Source organism: Lotus japonicus, chromosome 4 (genome assembly GCF_012489685.1).
Source record: "Lotus japonicus ecotype B-129 chromosome 4, LjGifu_v1.2".
Classification (NCBI taxonomy): domain Eukaryota; kingdom Viridiplantae; phylum Streptophyta; class Magnoliopsida; order Fabales; family Fabaceae; genus Lotus; species Lotus japonicus.
Genome location: NC_080044.1, coordinates 52,206,407 through 52,212,534, shown reverse-complemented (window position 1 = coordinate 52,212,534; position 6,128 = coordinate 52,206,407).

The following is a 6,128-nucleotide window of genomic DNA, read 5'->3' as shown; positions in this document are numbered from 1 at the left end:
CAGTCATCTCTGACCTTGGGATCTTCTTGCCATCTGCATCAACTGGACGCTCGTAGCCATCCACAATAATATCCCAGAGATCTGCATCGAAACCCAGAAAGAAACTTTCCAGTCTATCTTTCCAATATTCGAACCTTTGACCGTCGAACATAGGAGGCTTTGCATTGTAACCATCTCTTTGAGTTTCACTGGTGGTGGCAGCCATTGTTTTTCACACCGGCCCGGATCACTGAACACTGTTAGGTGTGGTAATCAGAACTTGCGCTCTGATACCAATTGAAGGTATGAAAAACGGTAGAAAGGGGGGGGTTTGAATAACGTTTTCAGTATAAAACTTCCACCTTAAAGATTTTGACAAATCTTTCGAGAACTTAAGTGCTAAAGATAAGAGATAGAAAAGCACACAAGGATTTTATCCTGGTTCACTTGATAAATCACTCAAGCTACTCCAGTCCACCCGTTAAGGTGATTTCTTCCTTCTTAGAATGAAGGCAATCCACTAATCAGGTAAGAGTTACAACTGCACTTGAAACCTACAAGTGACTAACAATTACACTGACTTAGCTCACACTAAGATTCACTCTCTTAGTCTTCTCTAGGATCCGATCAACCTTGATCTCCTAAACGAACTAAGCAAACTGTTTATCAAAGAATTGTTTACAAGAGATTTGCTTCTGAAAAGCTAATAGTAAACTCAATGAATTTCAGATGAAAGAAAACTTAGAAGATTTTTGAATATGTCTTGCGTATGTGAATGCTTCTTCTAGCCGTTTCTTTCAGTCTTCAGCCTCTTTATATACTCCAAGGATTAGGGTTGAGGGATGCATGGGAAATGCTACCGTTGGAGGGCAGTTCTGGAAAATCCAGCTTCTGCTGTGGCTGAGAACGTTAGGTAGGTCGTCAGGAAGGTACAGTAGCTTTTGTACTTGGATAGCGACGCGACCTTTAAACCTAGGAGACTTCTGATCAGGGGAATGCTTCGTATTGGAACTTGTGAAGCCGGTTGATCAGAGTCAGAGGGAAAGCACAGATCCTCTGACCATTGTATCTTCTGATTCTGAACTCAGAGGGAAGAACATGGCCTTCAGAGTTTCTTGCTTCTGGACTTCAGAGTTTCCACTATTCAGCTTCTGGATCTTCAGAGTCTTCTACACCATCAGAACATCTGAACCTTCAGTGTTTCTTGGTTATCAGAACTTCTGGATCTTCAGAGCTTCTAGTGACTGAGTCCACATCAGAGTTTGTATTACTTCAGAACTTCTGAAGCTTTTCCACTGTTCATACTGAACATGGTGAATGCGAAAGCGTTGCTTGGGTCACTCTTTATACACAGTGCTTCTGATTTGTGTGAGATTGAGTTGAGGTCAGAACCTGCAAATAGCACACTCAGAAAAACACGTTAGAGTACCACAATTGTTCATATCAAAAGGTTAACTTGTAATCATCAAAACATAGAGTTGTACTACTAGATCAAAACTTGATCTTACAGCTGTCATAGTACCCATTGTACAGTCATAGCCTGCCCGCCACCTACCTCGTTCAGTCTAGCAGTCTGATATTACAAGATTGTCACTCCAACGGACCAAACCCTAGGAACGGCTACATCAAATGTCTTGGAGTATATAAGGACTGGAGACAGAAGAAAGAGGTGAAGAAACTTTGCAGATATTCCTGAATTCATCTAACCAATCTCTTAGCAATATTTCTTCAGTATTCTTAAACATCTGAGTTTACCATTTGCTTTTCAGAAGCATTTACTGTAAACCCAAAACCTTTTACAAACACTTTGTAAAGTTCCTTAAGAGACCAAGGTTGGTCGAATCATGAGAGGACTGAATCAAGTTTGATTCAGTGTATAGCTAGTCTTGAGAGGATCGGTTGATCAGCTTCTTGAGAGAATACTAGTGAGAAAACCAGTGTACTGTTAGTCACTTTGCAGGTCGCAAGTGCAGTTGTAACATTCATTGATTTTATTGGATTGCCTTCATCAGAAGAAGGAAGAAATCACCTTCACGGGTGGACTGGATTAGCTTGAGCTTTTATCTCAAGTGAACCAGGATAAAATACTTGCGTGCTCTACTTTATATTCTTTAGCACCTAGTTCTTATCTTCAAGTTTGCCAAAACTTCAAAAGGGGAAACGTTTATCCAAAAACTCTATTCAAACCCCCCCCTTTCTAGTGTTTTCGCACCTTCACCTAAAACTCTGAATATTGGATCTCCTCAAGGTACCTCTGAAGCCACTAGCAGTAATCATCCTCCCTCACCTGAAACCAATATGTCCATCATCCCATACACTTACCCTAAACCAGACACTCTGCTTGGTTGCCTCAACCTATTTCATGATCAAGCATCAACACGCATTCACAACCTGTATGGTCAGACTGACCACAGTGAGAAACCCAACTTGGTTGTTGAAGACTGGAGTCGTCTGTGCAATTGGATGCATAACAAGATTGATGAGATGACGTTACTCTACAATGAAGAAAGAGAGGCCAGAATTAATGCTGGTAGACAAAGATTTGAAGCCGGAACCAGGAGAAGACGAGCTCTACATGAAAGACGCTTAAGGGAAAAGCTCTACACTAAAATAAAAGAAACAAGAAAGAAGAAAGAGGAAGCAGAAGTTGCTACAAGGCTTGAAGCAGCTCTACGTGAGTCTGCTAGGTTTGATGCTCTGGAACAGGCTGCAAAACTAGAAGCTGAGGCTGCAGCCCTTAAAGCTCAAGTGTTCGCTCCTGTTCCGGTTACAAACATCGCCTCATCCTCTGTACAAGCTCCTCACTCTGATCAAGCTGCTCCGTCTGCTCCAGTTCAGTCAGACTCCAGACTTGACCTCATTGAAAGAAGACTTGATTCTCAAGAAGCTCTTCTCTAGAGTCTTCAAGAGATGTGCGCAGAAATTCTGAAGAGGACAACTAAACCTTAGTTTAGGATCTCTCCTTTCTTCTGATTTTATTATTATGTTATTATCGTTTCTTATCTTTAACTTTGTTCCTTTTATCAGACTATTTTCTTTTCTTTCTTATGTGCTTGCATAATTACATGTTCTTTGCTACCTTAGTTTTTACACATATGCATTAATCAACAAACAAGCCTCTTTTATTAAAATCAGTCATACATTCAAAAAGGAGGATTTTTCCTCAAAGATCTACACTGCCTACGCATCGGTGCTTTCTCAAGCTCCAGACAATGCTGCCTATACTCTAATTGGACCAAGCTCTGGCGCACTTCCTGCCTCTCAGGACCCTCCGCCATGGTCTCTAGTGCAGTCTCCACCGCTTCTATCTAAGCAGAGTTATCCAGCTCCCGCTGGAAAAGATCTTGAAGCTCCTCTACAAACGCGAGGAAACCTCTGAGGATGTTGTCCATTTCTTGACTTAGGCCCATGCCTAATAGTTGGGTTGTCAGACTATAGACACTCAGATCCTCTGGATGCCGCACATTGATGAAGAGATCCTCATCAAAGGCCTCCTTCGTTAGTTCTTCGATGAAAGCTATGTAGGATGCCATTGCTTGTTTTATTGAAGAATTGTTGATTTTTGGTGATCTAGCTATTAAAATGAGTTTAAAAAAGAGATAAAGGCTAGAGATAACTATATTATCATATTTTGAATAGCTATGATTTAAATTTAATTTATATTCAAAATTTTATCAAGCGTGGATTTAATCATAAAAATTGAAATAAGTGCAATCTTGTGAAACAAAACTTGTCTATTGAAGTGATAAGATTAAAAAACAGAAAATGGAGAGGGTGCACGAAATTCTTAGTGATTATGGTAATATTTTCATTCTTTCTCACCCAACGCTATAAATAGAGGTTTTTGGTTGAGGGAAATCTCATTCACATGAAGTTGTTTCTCACCCTCACTAAAAATATACTTGAGGATTCATCAAACGTCAAGCTCTTTTTTCCTCCTATTTGGGAAAACATTTTCCTTCTCCCTCCCTCCTTGGAGTATCTTATTTGCTTGGTGGAGTTTTTCGTTTTCTTAGAGCAAGGAGGCTTGGATCTTTGCGGGTATAACGCCCCGATTTCTCCAGTGTCACACAGAAACCAAAACGTCTCAATTTTCATAAAGAATTTTCGTCGTTCAATTAATTAATCCTCAATTAGTGATAAAGATTCAATTTAACGAATTTCTTAAAATTTAACCATTTAAAACTTGCGGAATTAATAATCAACGCCATACTTCGAAGTTCAATACTCATAAGAAAAGGTATGGAATATGTGTCTGAACAAAACCTCAAAGTAAATTACATCAATTTAAATATCCAACTAAAAGCAAAAGAAATAGTTCAATGCCTAAACTCGGTGATCTCTGAAGGTATGAAAAACGGTAGAAAGGGGGGGGGGGGAGGGGTTTGAAAAACGTTTTCAAAATAAAACTTCCACCTTAAGATTTTAACAAATCTTTTCGAGACTCAAGAGGTGCTTAAGATAAGAGATAGAAAAGCACACAAGGATTTTATCCTAGTTCACTTGATGAATCACTCAAGCTAATCCAGTCCACCCGTTAAGGTGATTTCTTCCTTCTTAGAATGAAGGCAATCCACTAATCAGGTAAATGTTACAACTGCACTTGAAACCTACAAGTGACTAACAATACACTGACTTAGCTCACACTAAGATTCACTCTCTTAGTCTTCTCTAGGATCCGATCAACCTTGATCTCCTAAAGGCAAACTAAACAACTGTTTATGAAATTCTTGTTTACAAAGAGATTGCTTCTAAAAAGCTTATAGTAAACACAATGAATTCAAGATGAAAGAATGCTTAGAAAGTTTGAATATAGCTTGCGCGTATGTAAGTCCTTCTAGCCGCATCTTTCAATCTTCAGCCTCTATTTATACTCCAAGGATTAGGGTTTGAACGTTGCATGGAAATGCTACCGTTGGAGGGCAGTTCTGGAATTTCCAGCTTCTGCTGTGGCTGAGAATGTTAGGTTAGGTCGTCAGGATAGTACATTTGCTTTTGTACTAAAATTCTAGATCCCTTAGAACATATGTCCTGCACGATGCTGGGACAATCGATTAGAACATCATATGACTGAAAAGCATGAACACAAAAACAACTAAAAGAAACAAGACACAGAAAGTTGTTAACCCAGTTCGGTGAAACTACACCTATGTCTGGTTAGGTTTCGCCCTATGAAAAGGAATTCCACTATCTCAAGATCTAGGTATTACAGACACACAAGAACACATCAAGTTCATTGTTCTTAACCTAATCTACCCAGTGGTCTTCTACTTAGAACCACAGCCTAAGTATGAGAGCCCCTCTCACTTTTCCTCAATCACTGCCACAGTGATTGGTAACAACAATAACACAAGGTTTGTTTGACACTCAAACACAACACAGAACTCAGTCTCACTTTATAGAATCAGTGAGCAAGACTAGTTCACAACTTACAAAGACAGAGAACAACTTACACTCTTAAGAACACTTGATCTTCAAGGTGATTCTCTCGATATCCTCTCTACTTCAGGTCTTTGTCTATATATATATATTTCAGCAGAGGCGGCTAGGGTTTATTTGGGCTGAAGAACACTTTGATCCAACTCATATCAGTAGAGAATCTTCCAAGATCTGATATGAGTGATTAACAAATAAAATAGAAACAAATCTTTTAATCACAGATTTGTTCCAACAATAAACAACCCGCAATTGGCTCCCAACAATCAGTTACTTGATCTTCAAGTAAGCACAAAACATACCATAAAACATAACCATAAGGGAGCCACTTGCATGCCAGCAGGGGCGGATGTCCTGGCCTTCACCAAGGCAGATGTCACAACATCGGCTAGGACATCAGGTTGTTTTTAACAAAATTGATGACAACAAGGGAACAACAATCTCCCCCTTTGTCAAATTTTGTCTAAAAACAACTTCACTACCAGAGAGGGAAAAAAAACATCAAAAACATCAGAGTCAGCAGCAGAAATACTCCCCCTCAAACCAATGCATCCACAACAGCCAAAACATGGAGGAACTCCCCCTCAAAAGATGCATCCAAATAAACACTGCCTGAAGTATATAGAAACCATCTAAAACAACAACACTTGGTAACACTTGAACAGAAGCTAGCTTGAAGCACTTGAACATAGAAGATCTCCTGAACTTGTCTT